Below are 21648 nucleotides of genomic sequence, written 5' to 3'. Positions count from 1 at the left end.
TGGGTGCTAATATACAAATCAACAGATGTTGGGCAATTCCAGCAAGAATTTTAACTTGCCAGAATGAATAAATGCGTAGCTATTTCATGATTCAATTAAGACAAAACAGTTACTTTTATTCTGATGAATGTTAATCAGCTATCATTTCTGATCGCTTTTCGTACTAACAGGAAGCTGAAGATCAGAGACATGAAAATAATGTCCACATAGTTTTGAACCTGTTGGGGCAGAAGGGGATTTTTTGGTTAGTTTCTTCCGTTAACGAGATGCCATAATTGGTGCTTGCTTTGCGGTCATGTTCTGTAACAAATCAAATGTGAATATGACCTCCTTAGCAAAGACATCTGGCTATATAATTATGGCAACTTGGTGGCTTTGAATAGATTGTTAAATGGGGCTCCACCTGTTTTGTTTAAAGAACAAAAACACGCTTGGGAAAAATTTCTGCTGTAAAGCTGTTTTGCTCGCCAAATACTATTTTTAAAAAAGTACAATTATAGTTATTCATGTGTTATGGTACAAAGTAGTGCTATTTTACTTCTGCAATGGAATATGTTTTCTGCTCCAGGAAATTCTCCTCTCATTAGGGTATCAGAGTTGTTAAATATACCTATTTTCTTGCATGCTATCTGGAAACATTTAACCTTGCATGTGCACAAGCAACCTTAAACTCTGAGATTTACTTGAGGATTTTTCAGTAATTATTCGCACTGTTTTAATCTATCGCGTATAGCAGACACAAAGTAAATATTGTTATATGACATTATTTTTATCTATAAGGGAGATACAGATGAAACATTTTTTTAAATAAAAGGAAACAAAAAAATAAATTTGAGTCTTTAAAAAAAAATGCTTCATGCATTTTCTGAAATTTATCTCTTAACTATTGTAGTGGAGGCATTAACTGACTTATGCAGGTTAATGCTGCTACTAAAATAGCAATAGGAAGAATTTCATACTCTGTTCATGCGCTAATATCCCACAGCATAGCTTGATCCTTAAGGTGGCAAGTTTCCAAGAATTTGTCTTATTTCTGATGGTTTAATGGCAGCTGGAAACAGCAGTGCAGTATGTCAGTCATCTACTATGAATGGCGATTACCAGTTACTGGTATAGGTTTTTGATGTAATTGGGTTTGCAGACAAGCTACAAAAATACCAATTAACTGGGAAATGGCATCAATTAAGGGGAGGGGGTTACTGCAGGCTCTGATTACTTAAAGACCCATCTCGTATATTGTTACAAGTCCAGTTTCGAGCAGGTGCTAATAACAGCAACCTGCATCTATATAGTGCTTTTAACGTTGCAAAGTGTCCCAAGGCACTTCAGAGGCATGAGATAAAATGGATGCTGAGCTAAAGGAGATAATTGGGATAGGTGACAACAAGCTTGGTCAAAAATGCGATTTATGGCAGGCCTTAACAACTTGCATTTCTAATAGTGCCTTGAACATAATAAAACATCCCAAGGCACTTCACAGGAGCGATTAGTAAACAAAATTTGACACTGCCCCACATAAGAAGATAAGACTGGTGACAAAGGTAGGTTGGGGCCTAGGCAGCTGAAGGCACGGTTGCCAGTGGTGGAGAGAAGAAAATCAGGGATGCGCAAGATGCCAGAATTGGAGGAAAGACGAGATCTCGGTGGGTTGTAGGACTGGAAGAGGTTAGAGATGGGATGGGATGAGGCCATGGTGGGATTGGAAAAAAAAGGATGAGAATTTTAAAATCTAGGCATTGCCAGACTGGGAACCAATGTAAGTTAGTGAGCACAGGGATAATGGGTGAAGGGGAATTGGTGCAAGTTGGGATATGTGCAGCAGAGTTTTGGATGAGTTTAAGTTTACACCAGGTGCATTGTGGAAGGTTGGCAAGGAGAGCTTTGGAATAGTCGTGTCTAGAGGTAACCAAGGCATGAATGAGGGTTTCAGCGACAGATGAGCTGAGACAAGTGCAAAGATGGGCAACATTACGGAGGTGAAAGTAGACAGTCTTGGTGATGGAGAGGCTATGGGGTTGGAAGCACAGCGTGGGCCCAGATAGGAACCCAAGGTTGCAAAAAATCTGATTTAGCCTCAGGCAGTGGCCAGAGAGAGAGATGGAATCTGTGGCTAGGGAACAGAGTTTGTGGCAGGAACTGAAGACATTGGCTTTGGTAACTTTCCAATATTTAATTGGTAGAAATTCCTGCTCATTTACTACTGGATGTCAGACAAGCAGCGTGACAAATCGGAGGCAGTGGAGGTTTCGAGAGGTGGTGAGGTAGAGCTGGGTGTGGCCAGCATACATGTGGAAGCTGACGTGTTTTCGGATAATGTTGCTGTGGGGTTGCATGTGGATGAGAAATAGGAAGGGGCCAAGGATTAATGTCTCAGTACTGCACTAACATGTCAGCCTAGATTATATGCTCAAATTTTGGAGTGGGACTTGAGCCCACAAATTGACTCAGAAGGGAGATTGCTACTACTGAGCCAATTTGAAATTTGTTGCCATGGTAACTGTCAAAAGGGAATTTGATATGTACTTGAAAAGGAAAAAATTACCGCAGGGAAGAAATGGGAGCAGTAGGGCTAATTGGAGCGCTCTTTCAAAGAGCCGGCACAGACACGATGGGCTGAATGGCCTCCATCTGTGTTGTAAGATTTTATGATTTTATAAGGATTGATCTTTGGGGGATGGTGCAAAAGCGGGATATGAAGCCATTGTAGGGGATCTGGCTAAGACTAATTAGATAGAATCAAACCAGGTGAGGGCAGAAAACGAGAAGAGACCGGTTGTGAAGAAGCAGAGGGGTTTGGTTAAGAAATTCCAGAGAGTGCAAATTAGGCAACTAAAAGGCATGGTTGCTAATTGTGAGACTAAGGGAGAAGGGATGCATTAGAGGCTGAGTTTGGGAGTTATAGCGCTGGAGAAAGTTACAAAGGTAGTGCTGGATAAAGATAGTGGTGAGATCATAAGAGGATTTTAAACACTGGTAAAGATTTTCAATTTTTGGTATTGGGGGACTAAAATGCAATTTGTGTCAGTGAGGATGGGGGTGATGGGTAAGCAGCATTGCTGTGGGTTAGTGTTTGGATAAGCTGAAGTTTAGAGGGTTGAGGATTGTAAAACTGCAAGGAGAGAATTTTGATAGTCAAGTCGGGAGGTTGTGAACGGGTGGGTGTGGGCTTCAGTGGTAAATGGAGGTAGGGATAGAGACATAATTTAAAAAAAAATCTGCATATGGGTGTTGTCTGCAAGGCTGGCAATCATTGCTCAGTCCTAGTTGCTCCAAGAAGCTGATGGTGGGCCGCCTTCTGTTTGATACAACTGGATGGCTTGCTAGGTCACTTAAGAGGGCGGTCAACAACATTGTTGTGGCACTGGATAGGCCAGACTGGGCAAGGGCGGCAGATGACAATCTGACAGCTTTTTGCTGATGCCAGCTTTTCAGTTCCAGAATCTTTTAAAATTGAATTCAAATTCTTAAACTGCTATTCTGGGGTTTGAACTAGCGTTATCTGGATTATTAGTCCAGGCCTTTGGATTACTAGTCCCGTAACATAACTATCTGTACTGTACTACCGTACCTACCTAGGGAGATGGAAGTCGGCAGTCTTTATGACAGAGAGGATATGGGATTGTAACTTCAGCTTGGGGTTGAATAAGATGCTAAAATTGTTAATGGTTTGATTCAGTCTAAGACAGTTAGCCGAGATGAGGTGGCGAGGCTATGGAGTTTGTGCCTGAGGCCAAAGATGGTGACTTCAGTCTTCCCAATGTTTAGCTGGAGGAAAGGTAATACAATACAGAGAGCTCAAAAAGGACAGAGTGATAATGCATCACGATCACAGTCACAATGTCTTTGGTGATTGGATGTTGGATAAGCAGTCTGACAAAACTGAGGCAGCGGGAGGTGCTAGGGAGCTAGATCTGGGTCGATGTGCATGTGGAAACTGACCCCATCCCATGTCTGTGATTATTGTTGCCAAGTGACAGCATGTAGATGAGGAAAAGGACAGGGACCAAGTATAGGTCCTTGGAAGACTCCAGGAGTAGGAAGAGACGTCACTGCTGGAGATGCTCTGGTTATGTACAAATAGGCAAGAGAGGAACCAAACAAAGGCATTTCCATGGAGAAGTGTGGGAGGAGGGTGGCGTGGTTGACTATGCCAGTGGCTGCAGAGATTGAGGGGGGGGATAATACTCTGCAGTTGCAGAGAATATCATTTGTGACTTTGCCAAGGGCCATTTTGGTGCTGTGGGAATGGCAGAAACCTGATTGGAGGAATTCCAACAGAGTTTTGGGCAGATAGGCATGTATCTGGAAGGCAACAAGGAGATTGGTGTAGTGAATGATTTTGACAGAGTGAAGGCTGCTAAACCTTAATGTGATCCAGCCAGATCTGACAATCAATGGCTAAGCCAATTGAGTGCCAGATATGCTCAAATTTTGTTCCTTGGACTTAAGGGGAGGGAGATCCTCGTCACCAGATCCTAGAAGAGGACAACAATACAACTTTTAGTCTGAACTTTTCAGTCAAGAAATAAGATAACTGGAGATTGTGTTCCAAGCCTCTTAAGGAGAATGCCATGTCTGGGGGAATATGCTATAGGTCCAGAATGTCATAATTCAGATGCTGCTTCTATATTTATCTTAAGATGTTCAGGTTTTCTTTCTACAAAGGTGAATACTGAAGTTTGTCAAATGGTAGCAGTTGAATTAAGGTTGTTTTTTCTGAATTGATCTACTACTGGCTCATTTCAGTTACCTTGGTGGAAGGGGATAAGAGAGATTTTGGCATTTATCTATAGAATGATGCCCTTTGGGAGTTGAAGGGAATGACTTATCAGGGGAGAGCAGCAGCAGCCAGGTTCATGGCAGTGTGGTGGGCTCTGCTGCACAGGAGGGAAGGAAAAAGAGTGGGAGAGCAATAGTGATAGGGGATTCGATTGTAAGGGTAATAGATAGGCGTTTCTGCGGCAGCAACCGAGACTCCAGGATGGTATGTTGCCTCCCTGGTGCAAGGGTCAAGGATATCTTGGAGTGGGTGCAGGACATTCTGAAAAGGGAGGGTGAACAGCCAGTTGTCGTGGTGCATATAGGTAAAAAAACGATACAGGTAAAAAAAACGGGATGAGGTCCTACGAGATGAATTTAAGGAGCTAGGAGCTAAATTTAAAAAGTAGGACCTCAAAAGTAGTAATCTCTGGATTGCTACCAGTGCCACGTGCTAGTCAGAGTAGGAATCGCAGGATAGCTCAGATGAATACGTGGCTTGAGCAGTGGTGCAGCAGGGAGGGATTCAAATTCCTGGGGGAGGTGGGACCAGTACAAACCAGACGGTCTGCACCTGGGCAGGACCGGAACCAATGACCAAGGGGGAGTGTTTGCTAATGCTGTTGGGGAGTAATTAAACTAATATGGCAGGGGGATGGGAACCAATGCAGGGAGACAGAGGGAAACAAAATGGAGACAGAAGCAAAAGACAAAGGATATGAGTAAAAGTGGAGGGCAGAGAAACCCAAGGCAAAAAACAAAAAGGGCCACTGTACAGCAAAATTATAAAGGGTCAAAGTGTAATAAAAAGGCAAGCCTGAAAGCTCTGTGGCTCAATGCGAGGAGTATTTGGAACCCAGGAGAGGGCTCTGAGCTAGTTAGAGTGGGTGAGAGCTCAGATGAACAGGACCCCAAGAAAGAATGCAAAAGGCAGGAGGCAACAAAGCAGAGTAGCACTGGGGTAAGTGTAAACCACAAGATGATGGGAAGGGACAATATGTATGAATATAAGGGGCTGCAGGAGGGGTCAAAACTAAAAATCATGGTTTAAAAACCAGTATTAAAACACACTACCTAAATGCATGCAGCATTCAAAATAAAGTAAATGAGTTGACGCCACAAATCATTACAAATAGGTATGATATGGTGGCCATTACAGAAACGTGGTTGCAGGGTGGCCAAGGCTGGGAATTAAACATACAGGGGTATCTAACAATTCGGAAGGATAGACAAGAAGGGAAAGGAGGTGGGATAGCTCTGTTAATAAAGGATGATATCAGGGCAGTTGTGAGAGATGATATTGGCTCTAATGAACAAAATTGAATCATTGTGGGTGGAGATTCGAGATAGTAAGGGGAACGAGTCATTGGTGGGTGTAGTTTATAGGCCCCCCAAATAATAACTTCACGGTGGGGCAGGCAATAATCAAGGGAATAATGGAGGCATGTGAAAAAGGAACGGCAGTAATCATGGGGGATTTTAACCTACATATCGATTGGTCAAATCAAATCGCACGGGGTAGCCTGGAGGAGGAATTCATAGAATGCATACGGGATTGTTTCTTAGAACAGTGTGTTACAGAACCTACAAGGGAGCAAGCTATCTTAGATCTGGTCCTGTGTAATGAGACAGGAATAATAAACGATCTCCTAGTAAAAGATCCTCTCGGAATGAGTGATCACAGTATGGTTGAATTTGTAATACAGATTGAGGGTGAGGAAGTAGTGTCTCAAACGAGCGTACTATGCTTAAACAAAGGGGACTACAGTGAGATGAGGGCAGAGTTGGCTAAAGTAGACTGGGAACACAGACTAAACGGTGGCACAATTGAGGAACAGTGGAGGACTTTTAAGGAGCTCTTTCATAGTGCTCAACAAAAATATATTCCAGTGGAAAAAGAAGGGCGGTAAGAGAAGGGATAACCAGCCGTGGATAACCAAGGAAATAAAGGAGAGTATCAAATTAAAAACCAATGCGTATAAGGTGGCCAAGGTTAGTGGGAAAATAGAAGATTGGGAAAATTTTAAACGACAGCAAAGAATGACTAAGAAAGCAATAAAGAAAGGAAAGATAGATTACGAAAGTCAATTTGCGCAAAACATAAAAACAGATAGTAAAAGCTTTTGACGATTATATAAAACGGAAGAGAGTGACTAAAGTAAATGTTGGTCCTTTTGAAGATGAGAAGGGGGATTTAATAATGGGAAATGTGGAAATGGCTGAGACCTTAAACAATTATTTTGCTTCGGTCTTCACAGTGGAAGACACAGAAACCATGCCAAAAATTGCTGGTCACGGGAATGTGGGAAGGGGTAGACAAGTTCCCTGGTCCTGATGAAATGCATCCCAGGGTATTAAGAGATGGCGGAAGTTATAACCGATGCATTCGTTATAATCTACCAAAATTCTCTGGACTCTGGGGAGGTACCAGCGGATTGGAAAGCAGCTAATGTTTAAAAAAGGGGGTAGTCAAAAGGCAGGTAGCTCTAGGCCGGTTAGTTTAACATCTGTAGTGGGGAAAATGCTTGAAGCTATCATTTAAGGAAGAAATAGCGGGACATCTAGATAGAAATAGTGCAATCAAGCAGACGCAACATGGATTCATGAAGGGGAAATCATGTTTAACTAATTTACTGGAATTCTTTGAGGATATAACGAGCATGGTGGATAGAGGTGTCCCGATGGATGTGGTGTATTTAGATTTCCAAAAGGCATTCGATAAGGTGCCACACAAAAGGTTACTGCAGAAGATAAAGGTACGTGGAGTCAGAGGAAATGTATTTGCATGTATCGAAAATTGGCTGGCTAACAGAAAGCAGAGAGTCGGGATAAATGGGTCCTTTTCGGGTTGGAAATCGGTGGTTAGTGGTGTGCCACAGGGATTGGTGCTGGGACCACAACTGTTTACAATATACATAGATGACCTGGAAGAGGGGACAGAGTGTAATGTAACAAAATTTGCAGATGACACAAAGATTAGTGGGAAAGCGGGTTGTGTAGAGGACACAGAGAGGCTGCAAAGAGATTTAGATAGGTTAAGCGAATGGTAACTAAGGTTTGGCAGATGGAATACAATGTCGGAAAATGTGAGGTCATCCACCTTGGGGGAAAAAAACAGTAAAAGGGAATATTATTTGAATGGGGAGAAATTACAACATGCTGCGGTGCAGAGGGACCTGGGGGTCCTTGTGCATGAAACTCTTTTGAGTTCCTTGTGCATGAATCCCAAAAAGTTAGTTTGCAGGTGCAGCAGGTAATCAGGAAGGCGAATGGAATGTTGGCCTTCATTGCGAGAGGGATGGAGTACAAAAGCAGGGAGGTCCTGCTGCAACTGTACAGGGTATTTGTGAGGCCGCACCTGGAGTACTGTGTGCAGTTTTGGTCACCTTACTTAAGGAAGGATATACTAGCTTTGGAGGGGGTACAGAGACGATTCACGAGGCTGATTCCGGATATGAGGGGGTTACCTTATGATGATAGATTGAGTAGACTGGGTCTTTACTCGTTGGAGTTCAGAAGGATGAGGGGTGATCTTTTAGAAACATTTAAAATAATGAAAGGGATAGACAAGATCGAGGCAGAGAGGTTGTTTCCACTGGTCGGGGAGACAGCCTCAAAATACAGGGGAGCCAAGGGTTATGGGGAGCGGGCGGGTAAGTGGAGCTGAGTCCACGGCCAGATTAGCCATGATCTTTTTGAATGGCGGAGCAGCCTCGAGGGGCTAGATGGCCTACTGCTGTTCCTAATTCTTATGTTCTTATGTTCTCCACATTTATAGCTGCTATTATTTTAGTCTTTTAAGTCTGAGGTATGTCAAGGTAGTGCTTCCTGCCAGCCAGATTATGCTGTGTGGGTTACAGCCTTGTTTTCTGGCATGTGGAAGGGGGCAGGGGGAGATGTGCATGCCTGAGCTGAATATTGATACCTCCCACTGCAAATGCCTTTTCCACGATAATTGACTTTAGTGTTGGTGAAATAACATTTTCTGGATTTCTCTACTTTCAGAGTAATCTCAGCAATCCTAATTAGTCCTGAAGTAAACGAGCATTGAAGGTAGGTTTCACAATAAAACTGATTTAGAGGAATTTAAATATGTATGTGCCTCTGTATTAACTATACCATATAAAATGCTGGTTCTAATACCATATGTATGCACAATTGCAACTTCTGTGTGTACAGTCAAATTTGCCCAGCTACGGCTAGCATGTACACGTTTTCTAGTGCAGAGCATCGTAACCCAGATGTAGACAATATCTCTCAGCATGAGAAACTCAATCTCTGAAGGTGTTGGCTGGAGTATTTTACAAAAGGCAAAATTAACTAGGTTTTTCAATTGTTTCCCTTATTGTACACATTGGGGTGTTAACCTGATACTGTTGAAAAGTTCTGCTACTGCAGAAGTGCTAGTTTTTTTTGAAGAATGTTAATTGGAGAAAATAAAAATCTCAGTGTGGCTCTTGGCTTGAGTATGTCATATTTAAATTTAATTCAACTGTCACGTAAAGCCGAGTTTTTGCACGAAGCAATTGATATGCAAATGTACTGATAAATATTTATGTGGCTGTCCTAATTATGCAGTAAACTTAAATGTGCTCTAAAATGAGTTTTGCTCAGACATCAAAGGCATTGCCAGCTTGTTAATAGAGCAGAGATTTGCATAAGGCACTAATCGGGCGTATGCTGATTAAATTTAATTATGGAAACTGCCAGCTGCAATCTTTGTTTCCATTTCATGACAAAAAAGGGGGAACTTTAACGGTTCAGTTGCCTTGACAGTGAGAAACCAGTCAAGCCAGGAAGCACCAAGGCACTCTGCAACAGCTGAAGCTGCTTGTTTTTTTTTGCTGTTGTTAAGATGGTTTAAATCTTGGCAAAGGTTGGAAAGAGTATTTTTCCACCTGTTTAAACCCTCCTCCCCCCCCCCCCCCCCGTCCCCCACTACTGTGAACAAGCTGAAGTTGCCATGTTGGAGGGCAGTGAATTTGCTGTAGGTGGGTACTTCACTGTTTAGTCAAATAATATATGGTAATTGGATGAATGTGTGCATACTGGGGATTGATAATGTACTGGGAAGAATTATCCAGTTATCATCGAGTTTTTGCAATAATCTATTTGTTGTGATTATTAGACCAAGGAAACAAATTCATTGTTAGCCATGTGCATGTTTATTGTAATTTCGATTAACTATGTTTTGTACAGTATTATATAACCACATATTCCTTCTTGAGATTGAGGAAACCTGCTGGGATCTATTTGTTGCTTGTCCCTGGAGCAAACAACTATGACTTGTTGGAAAATTTGATTTTGAAACATTAAAAAAGCCTATTCAATTCTCTATAGTTATAACAAATTTTGTGATGATGCATAGAAAATATTCTTGTTCCCCATTCTATCGCAGGCTGCTTTTACACCCAAGTATTTTCAAAAATGCACTCCTCTCCTTGTGGTATGTTTACATTATCAAAGGAAACTTTCTGCCTCTAATATAAGTGTAAAGTTTGTACTGGCTATTTCTAAAAAGAAAGTCAGCTGAGTTGTTTTGGACTATAAGTGACAAAAATTTTTAAACTTACAGTTCATCTTGGAAAACTTCTCTTTTTTAATTGTGTTGCTGCAAGTGATTTTTAACAAGTTACTGTTTAACAAGGCGCTACCAGAAAAAATGTGGTGTGATTTTTATTTTCTAAAATAAGATCTTTGGAAATTTTATGAGGTTGTATTAATGTTGGTTCTGATAATTGAGCTGAATTATGTAGACACTGTAGTGAACTAGAGTTGAAACTGGAATAGCTATTGGCCTGTAGTTTGAATTAGGAAATTGGTATATTGTTAAAATTTCATGTGTAAACTAGTAGAATTTCGTTTTCAGTTTTTTTCGGAGAGACAGTCCAGGTGACTTGTGTTTATAATTGCTGTTCACTCCTTTAATAATTTTGTAAAACGACTCGTACAGATCTGAGATCATCATTTTCCTTGTTACCATGTACATTTTCTGGAATGGTTGTCACTGGGTGGAAATATCAGAAGGACCCCAATCTTTGTTTGGATTCCAATGAAGCGTAATGCCAAGTGTACAAATTTCTACATCGTGCACAGGAGGGTTTTTTATATCAGGATTTTGGTGAAGTGGATTGGTGTGAAGTTTTCAAATGTCCATTTGTGCCTGGAGAAAACATTTTGAGCTGTACAACACTCGAGTGAAGTTACTAGGTCTTGCCTAATGGCAGGACATGACACATGCCTATTTAAACATATTTTTGATATGCATAGGCTGGCCTCTTCCTACACTCCATTAAACCAGTTTTTTGGGATATCTTCAGCTCATTTGTTTTATCAATTCAACTGTGGGTTCCTACATCTATATGCATTGTAAGGTTGATCTCTTTGAGGCTTTATCTTAACCTACAACAGTGACTACACTGCAAAAGTAGTTCATCAGCTATAAAGTGCCATGGGATATCCTGAAGTCATGAAAGGCACTATATAAAAGCAAGTCTTTAATTTATTTTTTTAAACTATTCTCGGTCTTGAGTTGCTACATAAATTCTAAAGCTGCATTGTCTACCAAGATTTCTAATGTGTCTCAAATGATGAAACATCTTGGTTGCTCAACCCTGAGATTAGATAAAAGCTTTATAAAACTTTGAGTTACATCATTTAGTGTGCCTGCATATTTTAACTGAGGCGTATGAAAGCATGGGCCTTACGCTAAACATCAGTAAGACAAAGGTCCTCCACCAGCCTGTCCTCGCCGCACAGCACTGCCCCCCCCCCCCCCCAGACATCAAGATCCACGACGCGGCCCTGGACAACGTGGACCACTTCCCTTATCTCGGGAGTCTCCTATCAACAAGAGCAGCCATTGACGCGAGATCCAACACCTCTACCAGTGCGCCAGTGCAGCTTTCGGCTGTCTGAGAAAGAGTGTTTGAAGACCAGGCCCTCAAAACTGTCACCAAGCTCATGGTCTACAGGGCCGTAGTAATACCCACCCTCCTGTGTGGCTCAGAGATGTGGACCATGTACAGTAGACACCAAGTCGCTGGAGAAATACCACCAACGATGTCTCCGCAAGATCCTTCAAATCCCCTGAGAGGACAGACACACCAACATTAGCGTCCTCGTCCAGGCCAACATCCCCAGCATTGAAGCACTGATCACACTTGATCAGCTCCGCTGGGTAGGCCACATAGTTCGCATGTCAGACACGAGACTCCCAAAGTAAGTGCTCTACTCTGAACTCATCCACGGCAAACGAGCCAAAGGTGGGCAGTGGAAACATTACAAGGACACCCTCAAAGCCTCCCTGATAAAGTGCGATATCACCACTGGCACTTGGGAGTCCTTGGCAAAAGACCGTCCTAAGTGGAGGAAGTGCATCTGGGAGGCCGCTGAGCTCCTCGAGTATCATCGCCGAGAGCATGCAGAAATCAAGCGGAAGGAGAGTGCGGCAATCCAGGCTCCCTGCCCACCTTTCCCTTCAACCACTGTGTCCCACCTGTGACAGAAACTGTGGTTCTCGTATTGGACTGTATAACCACCTAAGAACTCATGCTGAGAGTGGAAGCAAATCTTCCTCGATTCCGAGACAGTCGTGTAATCTCTCAAAACTTCATAGAGTCAAAGGAGGAGATAGTCACTAAAAGCTTGGTCAAAGAGGTAGGTTTTAATGAACGTCTTAAAGGAGGATGGAGAGGCAGAGAAGCTTATGGAGGGAATTGCAAAACTTGGGGCCTAGATTGTTGAAGGAACACTTTCATTGGTGGGTAAAGAAAGTGGGGGAGGCACAAAAGGCTAGAGATTTAGAAGAACTGAGTTCTTGGAGAATTGTAGGGCTGGAGGAGGTTACAGAGATTTGGTGGGGACAGGACCATTTGATGAGACTAATCCTGAATGACCAGTGAGGACTCTTTTTTTTAAATTGCTGTTTAATTTGTAACTGAAATTTTTAATATCCAAAGTAAAGTTTTAAACAAAATAAAATCCTCCAGTTATGTGTTTCACAATTACATTATTTGAATTTACCCACCAAATTGTTCTGTTGTTTAATATCTTTCATAGAGTTTTTACTTGAAGGTCTCAACCTCTCCAAAAGCGGATTTCATATTTTGCCAACAGCTGTTAGCTTAAGACTGTAGTCTAAGCACATGTGCACAAATTTCTAGGATGCATCGGAACATTCAGTTATCTCCACTGATGCAATGCTTTGCTTCAGTCCAATGACACCATTAGATATTTCTCAATTATTTGAAGACAAGTTAGAGGAAAGATTTCAAAAGCTTTCGATAAAGTTTGTATTGCGTTTTGTTTTAGAGGCTGTCTGCCTGTGTGTGTTTTTTAAAAATGGATTTCAAGTATGACTACTGATTACATACCTGCTGTTGGTCAATTATATGTTCTACAAACCTGAAGCACATCAAGAGACAAAGACGGTGTCTTTCTGAAAGCTCATCAGCTACATAAGCACAGATTATCAGCTGTTTGTTAATTAGTTATTAACGGCTAACATTCTAATTAGTGGTGTGTGTGTGTGACCTCACTTCACCCCCACAATTCTGCCAACTCTCCAGTCCTCCCTCACAGTTCCACCAAACCTGAAGATGCCCCTTCAAAATGTTGGAAGAACAAAGGACCCCTCCATGCTGCCAAACTCCAAGACTCTTTCTGTAATGGCGCCAGAGCCCATAACCACATCCAATTGCAGCTAGACCCCACATACTCCTCCTCAGTACTGCTAAATACCAAATACCTGTATACAACTGGTTCAATTTGCATACCATATTGCTGTGCTTTAAAGATGGCAAATGATAAAATTTAAATACGTATGTATGGAGTATATAAAATAAAAGCCACTTCTTTGCACATTTCACAAAATAATCAACAAGTCGTGGAATCTGATCCCAATGCACCAATTAAAAATTCCAGAATACCATGTAATAAAAGCTGAATTTATTCAGTCACTGTAAATAAGTATCCCTGTTAAACCCTACACCCCATATTCTCACTCGTGTGAGATCTGCTATTTTTATATTGCAAGCAGTGTGTCACCGGGAAGGTTCCGTGTCTGGCTGCACTTTTTTACCTAAAGCAAAACAATCTTAAGATGCTATATTCTTCTCGGCTGCAAACTGAAAATGACCAGCACATTCTCAGCCATTCCCTAACCAAATACCAATTAAACTGAGTGATCTTTGAGTCTGTATAAACATTGTAAATTAAGACCCAAGCATTAATTTCAAGATTGCAGAGCAATTTCGCTCTCTAGCTTTAGAGTAGTGTTAACTAATAGTTTTGGCAGCCACAGCACCGTATTAGCCATATACACTAATTTTAGTTGAAAAAGCCACAAATACAGGTACACTTCACATCTGCCACCACTCAGAAACCAAGGAACTAAGTTAACATTTGCACACTTCAAAGAACACATGCATACACAATGCGAATGAGAATTGAGATCACATGCCCAAGGTGTCTATTTATTTTTTGTTAACTACGCAGAAATGCTATTGGCCACATCTGATTTCCAATTATCCACATGTGGCTGTCTTTTAACGGAGTGATTCCTGCCAACGAACTGGAGCTGCGCAGAAGCATTCTGTGCATAACTGTCCCAAATTTAAAAAATAACATTCACCACAATAGATGGAGGATCTGAGAAGTGCTCTGGAATCACGGTTTTATCACCAGCCCACTCCCTTCAGGGCTTTCTGACCAGCCTGCTCCCTTCCCGGCTTTTAAAAATTTTCCCAGCTTTCCGACCAACCCATTCTTCATGGCTTTAAAAATATTTTCCGACTTTCTCAACAAACCACCTCCCTTTAGACTTTTTTTTACATTTTCCTGGTGTTTTCACCAGCCCGCTCCCTTCCTAGCTTTTTAAAAAAAAAATTTAACAAACCGCTCCCGTGATGAACTAGCAGCGTACATGCGCAGACTGCTTCTGGTTCGTTGGCAGCCATCGCAGTCGCGTCCCATCTTTTAATCAACCTTGCTCTCCATTTTCTGCCCTTCACCACCATCAGTGTACAAAATCACATTCAGTACAATAGGTCAAGTACTTCCTTTTCCATTTGAAGCAGTAAATTTGAATGTTTTCAACTAATAACCAGACTGTGTGTTGGTTGGATAGTAGGTGTGTACACTTGATGTAAAAGTAGCAGCCCATTGTTATATTGTTTGTAAACGTTGCAATCTTTATATTTTGTTGGGCGGTGGTTGGAAGAAGTGATCTGTATAGTTCTGTGTCTAGAATTCAAACTTGTTCCACAATGCAAACAAGTTCCTTGTTTAGTCATAGCTGCTGCATATAAATGCTACCTGAAACTTTTAGAAGGGGGAACTAATGAAGGCTTCTTGGGCTCTATTATGCTTCTGGTTCTTTAAGTGATGCAGTATGGTATAAATAACCTCATGGTCTTGTACATTATAAATCTAGCTTGTTATAAATAAATCATACACATCACTGCCATTTAAACATCATTCTTTCCATTGACAAAATCCTTTGATGCCATTGTTTTTTAATCGGATTGAGCTTTTGGTGACCAGAAATGTACAAAGGTTAGAAATTGTTAAAGTCCAACAGAAAGTTTCAGGAATCCACATTGTTGACTAAAGTAAAATTTTGCAGTTCTGCATTGAAAGTTTAATTCATGCAGTACTATATTAAAATAATCAAGTCTGATCTTTCCAACGCTGGGTTTGCAGATTAATTTCATTTTATAATGGGCTAAATTAGATTTGTTGTTGTACATTGCAATACTTTGGTTGTAGACTTTGGAGTCCGACTGCAAGGACTGGGTGATGTGAACATTTGCATACTTGCATTTTGAATCTTGGGACCCTGTTCTCTGCTGCGAATATGCCTTTTCATTAAATCATTTTGGGTGGTGAACCTAGTTTAAATTCTGTGCTAAACTGGTAGCCTCACACTGAGAAGTCACAAGAATGGCTGGTGCAAACAGTGGAAAAATTCACAGTGCAGTAAGTGGGAAGTTTTTACAAGTTGGCATCAAGTCTGTTGGACCAGAATAGAACCTGTTTTACTCTGATCTAGTTAATGTTGTATCTGACCTTGGAGTTTGTGATGCTGAGACCAGATGCCGAATGTTGTCACTATGCATATTTGGTATATTGGTACCAATACATTGAAACATTGGGCCCAAGTTTCGAGCCACGCCTAGAACGGCGCAGTCCCGACCAGGACGCCCGTTTTTCGCGCCACAAAGTGTGCCTAAAAAAACCCTCCAGATTCTCCACCTCCCTGCAGGTCCTTTGGCCCTCGGCGCAGCGCAGCAGGAGCTGTAGGGGGCTGAGCCAGGTCCCTGCGCCGAAAACAGTGCCGGGACCTCTGCACATGCGCGCTACAGTGGGCACGCAAGTGCAGTAGCTCCAGGCGCCCAAAATTGTAGGAGGGACCGAAGCACGCAGTCCCTAGCCCTGGCCGAATGGCCTCACTGGGGCTGCGTGAATAAGGCTCCTCCCACGGCCAGCTCCTGCTTCCTCCCGACCCGACTCCCGCTTCCCGCCTCCGGACCGGACCCGACCTGACACCCGCTTCCCCCCACCGCCCCCCCAAACTGGATCCGACCTGACCTCCCTCCCCCCGACCTGACCTCCCTCTCCCTCCCCCCCGACCCGACCCAACGCCACCTACCTGTAAATCTGGTGCTGGGGACGGGCCCTGCCCGATGTCTCGGGCCCGGCCCATTCAGCCTCCCTCCCCCAATCACCTTCCCCAATCTCCATCTCCCCCCCCCAATCTCCATCCCCCCCCCAATCTCCATCCCCCCCCCCAATCTCCATCCCCCCCCCCCAATCTCCATCCCCCCCCCAATCTCCATCCCCCCCCCAATCTCCATCCCCCCCCCCAATCTCCATCCCCCCCCCCCAATCTCCATCCCCCCCCCCCCAATCTCCATCCCTCCCCCCAATCTCCATCCCTCCCCCCAATCTCCATCCCTCCCCCCAATCTCCATCCCTCCCCCCAATCTCCATCCCTCCCCCCAATCTCCATCCCTCCCCCCAATCTCCATCCCTCCCCCCAATCTCCATCCCTCCCCCCAATCTCCATCCCTCCCCCCAATCTCCATCCCTCCCCCCAATCTCCATCCCTCCCCCCAATCTCCATCCCTCCCCCAATCTCCATCCTCCCCCAATCTCCATCCCTCCCCCCAATCTCATCCCCCCCCCCAATCTCCATCCCCCCCCCCAATCTCCATCCCCCCCCCAATCTCCATCCCCCCCCCAATCTCCATCCCCCCCCCCCAATCTCCATCCCCCCCCCCCCAATCTCCATCCCCCCCCCCCAATCTCCATCCCCCCCCCCCCCCAATCTCCATCCCCCCCCCTCAATCTCCATCCCCCCCCCCCAATCTCCATCCCCCCCCCCCCCAATCTCCATCCCCCCCCCCCCAATCTCCATCCCCCCCCCCCCAATCTCCATCCCCCCCCCCCCAATCTCCATCCCCCCCCCCAATCTCCATCCCCCCCCCCCAATCTCCATCCCCCCCCCCCAATCTCCATCCCCCCCCCCCCAATCTCCATCCCCCCCCCCCCAATCTCCATCCCCCCCCCCAATCTCCATCCCCCCCCCCAATCTCCATCCCCCCCCCAATCTCCTTCCACCCCCCCAATCTCCTTCCACCCCCCAATCTCCTTCCACCCCCCCAATCTCCTTCCACCCCCCAATCTCCTTCCACCCCCCAATCTCCTTCCACCCCCCCCCAATCTCCTTCCACCCCCCCCCAATCTCCTTCCACCCCCCCCCAATCTCCTTCCACCCCCCCCCAATCTCCTTCCACCCCCCCCCAATCTCCTTCCACCCCCCCCCAATCTCCTTCCACCCCCCCCAATCTCCTTCCACCCCCCCCAATCTCCTTCCACCCCCCCCAATCTCCTTCCACCCCCCCCAATCTCCTTCCACCCCCCCCAATCTCCTTCCACCCCCCCCAATCTCCTTCCACCCCCCCCCAATCTCCTTCCACCCCCCCCCAATCTCCTTCCACCCCCCCCCAATCTCCTTCCACCCCCCCCCAATCTCCTTCCACCCCCCCCCCCCAATCTCCTTCCACCCCCCCCCCCCCCAATCTCCTTCCACCCCCCCCCCCCCAATCTCCTTCCACCCCCCCCCCCCAATCTCCTTCCACCCCCCCCAATCTCCTTCCACCCCCCCCAATCTCCTTCCACCCCCCCCCAATCTCCTTCCACCCCCCCCCAATCTCCTTCCACCCCCCCCCAATCTCCTTCCACCCCCCCCAATCTCCTTCCACCCCCCCCCCCCCAATCTCCTTCCACCCCCCCCAATCTCCTTCCACCCCCCCCCAATCTCCTTCCACCCCCCCCCCCCAATCTCCTTCCACCCCCCCCCCAATCTCCTTCCACCCCCCCCCAATCTCCTTCCACCCCCCCCCAATCTCCTTCCACCCCCCCCCCAATCTCCTTCCACCCCCCCCCCCAATCTCCTTCCACCCCCCCCAATCTCCTTCCACCCCCCCCCCAATCTCCTTCCACCCCCCCCAATCTCCTTCCACCCCCCCCCAATCTCCTTCCACCCCCCCCAATCTCCTTCCACCCCCCCCAATCTCCTTCCACCCCCCCCCCAATCTCCTTCCACCCCCCCCCAATCTCCTTCCACTCCCCCCCCCAATCTCCTTCCACCCCCCCCCAATCTCCTTCCACCCCCCCCCAATCTCCTTCCACCCCCCCCCCAATCTCCTTCCACCCCCCCCCCCCCCCAATCTCCTTCCACCCCCCCCCAATCTCCTTCCCCCTCCCAGAAAATGAGAGACACACAGACAGACAGACAGAGAGATGGAGACACTAACAGAGACACGCTGTTGGAGGGCTCCCGGTGCTGCAGTCGGTAAGTAGAAAATGTTTTATTTATTGATTTAAAAAAATATATATTTCTTTTTAATTTTTTTTGATTGATTTATTGGTTGATTAATTGATTTATTGATGTATTTATTATTGATGATGGCTCTTTATTTGTAAAACTGAAGTGTTTAATGTTTGTAAACTTCCCTTTAAACCCCCACCACCATTCCCGACGCCTGATTTGTAACCTACGCCTGATTTTCTAAAGTGTAGACAAGGTTTTTTCGAGCGTACAAAAATCTTCACTTACTCCATTCTAAGTTAGTTTGGAGTAAGTTTTCACTCACGTAACTTTGAAATCAGGCGTAAGTGGCCGGACACGCCCCCTTTTGAAAAGAAAATTCTGTTCCAAAGTGAAACTGTTCTAACTGACTAGAACTGGAGCAAACTAAATTACGAGAATTCCAATTTCTAAGATACTCCGTTCTGCACCAGTTGCTCCTAAAAATCAGGAGCAAATCATGTGGAAACTTGGAGCCAATGGGCCCAGGATTCGGGCCGCGCCTAAAACGGCGCAGCCCGGACCTGGATGCCCGTTTTTCGCGCCACAAAGTGCGCCTAAAAAAAACTCACCTATTCTCCGGCTCCCTGCAGGTCATCTGGAGCTGGGCGCGGCGCAGCATGAGCTGTGGTGGGCGGAGCCAGGTCCCTGCGCTGAAAACAGTGGCGGGACCTCTGCACATGCGCGCATGTGCAGTTGCTCCAGGCAGCCAAAACTGTGGGAGTGGCCTGAAGCACGCAGGCCCTAGCCCTGGCCGAATGGCCTCACTGCGGCTGTGTGGATAAGGCTCACTTCCCACCCGACCCGACCCGACTTGACTCCCGCTCCCCGGACCGGACTGGACCCCCCCCCCCCCCCAGGTGACCCGACCTTCGCGACCCCCCATCGACCCGACCTCCGCAACTCTCTCCCCCTGACCTCCGTGACCCCGACCCGACCTCCACGAATCTCTTTTTCCCCCCTCCCCCACACCCTGGACCCGAGACCCGACGCCACCTACCTGTAAATCGAGCCCGAAGTCTTGGGACCGGCTGTTCAGCCTCCTTCTCCCCCTCTCCTCCCCTCTCCTCCCCTCTCCTCCCCTCTCCTCCCCTCTCCTCCCCTCTCCTCCCCTCTCCTCCCCTCTCCTCCCCTCTCCCCCTCTCCTCCCCTCTCCTCCCCTCTCCTCCCCTCTCCTCCCCCTCTCCTCCCTCTCCTCCCCTCTCCTCCCCTCTCCTCCCCTCTCCTCCCCTCTCCTCCCCTCTCCTCCCCTCTCCTCCCCTCCTCCCCTCTCCTCCCCTCTCCTCCCCTCTCCTCCCCCTCTCCTCCCCTCTCCTCCCCTCTCCTCCCCTCTCCTCCCCTCTCCTCCCCTCTCCTCCCTCCCCTCCCCCTCTCCCTCCCCTCCCCTATCTCCTTCCCTCCCTCCTCTCTCCTTCCCTCCCTCTCCTCTCCTTCCCTCCTCTCCTTCCCTCCCTCCCTCCTCTCCTTCCCTCCCTTCCCTCTCCTCCTCTCTCCTTCCCTCTCTCCCTCTCTCCTTCCCTCTCTCCCTCCCTCTCTCCTCTCTCCTTCCCTCTCTCCCCCCTCTCTCCTCTCTCCTTCCCTCCCTCCCCCTCTCCTCTCTCCTCCCCTCCCTCCCTCTCTCCTCTCTCCTTCTCTCCTTCCTTCCCTCCCTCCTCTCCCTCCTCCCTCCTCTCTCCTTCCCTCCCTCCCTCCTCCCTCCTCTCTCCTCTCTCCTTCCCTCCCTCCTCCTCCCCTCCCTCCCTCCCTCCTCTCCTCTCTCCTTCCCTCCCTCTTCTCTCCTTCCCTCCCTCCCTCCACTCTCCTCTCTCCTTCCCTCCCTCCCTCCCTCCTCCTTTCCTCCCTCCCTCCTCTCTCCTCTCTCCCTCCCTCCCTCCTCTCCTTCCCTCCCTCCCTCCTCTCTCCTCTCTCCTTCCCTCCCTCCTCCTCCCCTCCCTCCCTCCTCTCCTCTCTCCTCCCTCCCTCTTCTCTCCTTCCCTCCCTCCCTCCACTCTCCTCTCTCCTTCCCTCCCTCCCTCCTCCTTTCCTCCCTCCCTCCTCTCTCCTCTCTCCCTCCCTCCCTCCCTCCCTCCTCTCCTTCCCTCCCTCCCTCCCTCCTCTCTCCTCTCTCCTTCCCTCCCTCCTTCCTCCCTCCTCTCTCCTTCCCTCCCTCCTCTCTCCTTCCCTCCCTCCCTCCTCCCTCCTCTCTCCTCTCTCCTTCCCTCCCTCCTCCTCCCCTCCCTCCCTCCTCCCTCTCCTTCTCCCTCCCTCTTCTCTCCTTCCCTCCCTCCCTCCACTCTCCTCTCTCCTTCCCTCCCTCCCTCCCTCCTCTTTCCTCCCTCCCTCCTCTCTCCTCTCTCCTCCCTCCCTCCTCTCCTTCCCTCCCTCCCTCCTCTCTCCTCTCTCCTTCCCTCCCTCCTCCTCCCCTCCCTCCCTCCTCTCCTCTCTCCTTCCCTCCCTCTTCTCTCCTTCCCTCCCTCCCTCCACTCTCCTCTCTCCTTCCCTCCCTCCCTCCTCCTTTCCTCCCTCCCTCCTCTCTCCTCTCTCCCTCCCTCCCTCCCTCCCTCCCTCCTCTCCTTCCCTCCCTCCCTCCCTCCTCTCTCCTCTCTCCTTCCCTCCCTCCTTCCTCCCTCCTCTCTCCTTCCCTCCCTCCTCTCTCCTTCCCTCCCTCCCACCTCCCACCTCTCTCCTTCCCTCCCTCCCACCTCGCACCTCTCTCCTCTCTCCTTCCCTCCCTCCCTCCTCTCTCCTCTCTCCTTCCCTCCCTCTCTCCTCTCTCCCTCCTCTCTCCTCTCTCCTTCCCTCCCTCCTCTCTCTCCTCTCCTTCCCTCCCTCCTCTCTCTCTCCTCTCCTTCCCTCCCTCTCTCCTTTCTCCCTCCCTCCCTCTCTCCTTTCTCCTTCCCTCCCTCCTCTCTCCTCTCCCTCCCTCCTCCTCCTCTCCTCCCCTCCCTCCTCCTCCTTCCTCCACATCCCTCCTCCTCCTTCCTCCACATCCCTCCTCCTCCTTCCTCCACATCCCTCCTCCTCCTTCCTCCACC

The 21648-nt window shown here is 47.2% G+C and overlaps 1 protein-coding gene across 9 annotated transcripts in view; it reads left to right on the top strand.

Moving 5' to 3' along the window:
• The window catches only part of pou2f1b (POU class 2 homeobox 1b), a 186258-nt gene that overhangs the window by 41843 nt on the left and 122767 nt on the right, over positions 1 to 21648 (top strand). Inside the window, exon 2 of one of the 9 annotated variants that reach the window (XM_070893578.1) lies at positions 8764 to 8811. The exons of 6 other annotated variants lie outside the window; for them this stretch is intronic. The gene's annotated coding sequence lies outside the window, so the exon portion shown is untranslated. Of the gene's footprint in view, positions 1 to 8763; positions 8812 to 9728; positions 9750 to 21648 lie in introns of those variants that run through there. 2 more of the 9 variants (XM_070893582.1, XM_070893581.1) reach the window with 2 other exon arrangements.

Source organism: Pristiophorus japonicus, chromosome 11, assembly GCF_044704955.1.
Source record: "Pristiophorus japonicus isolate sPriJap1 chromosome 11, sPriJap1.hap1, whole genome shotgun sequence".
NCBI classification, from domain to species: Eukaryota; Metazoa; Chordata; class Chondrichthyes; family Pristiophoridae; genus Pristiophorus; species Pristiophorus japonicus.
The sequence above is the reverse complement of the archived record's forward strand: the minus strand, read 5'-3'. Positions and strand labels throughout refer to the sequence as shown.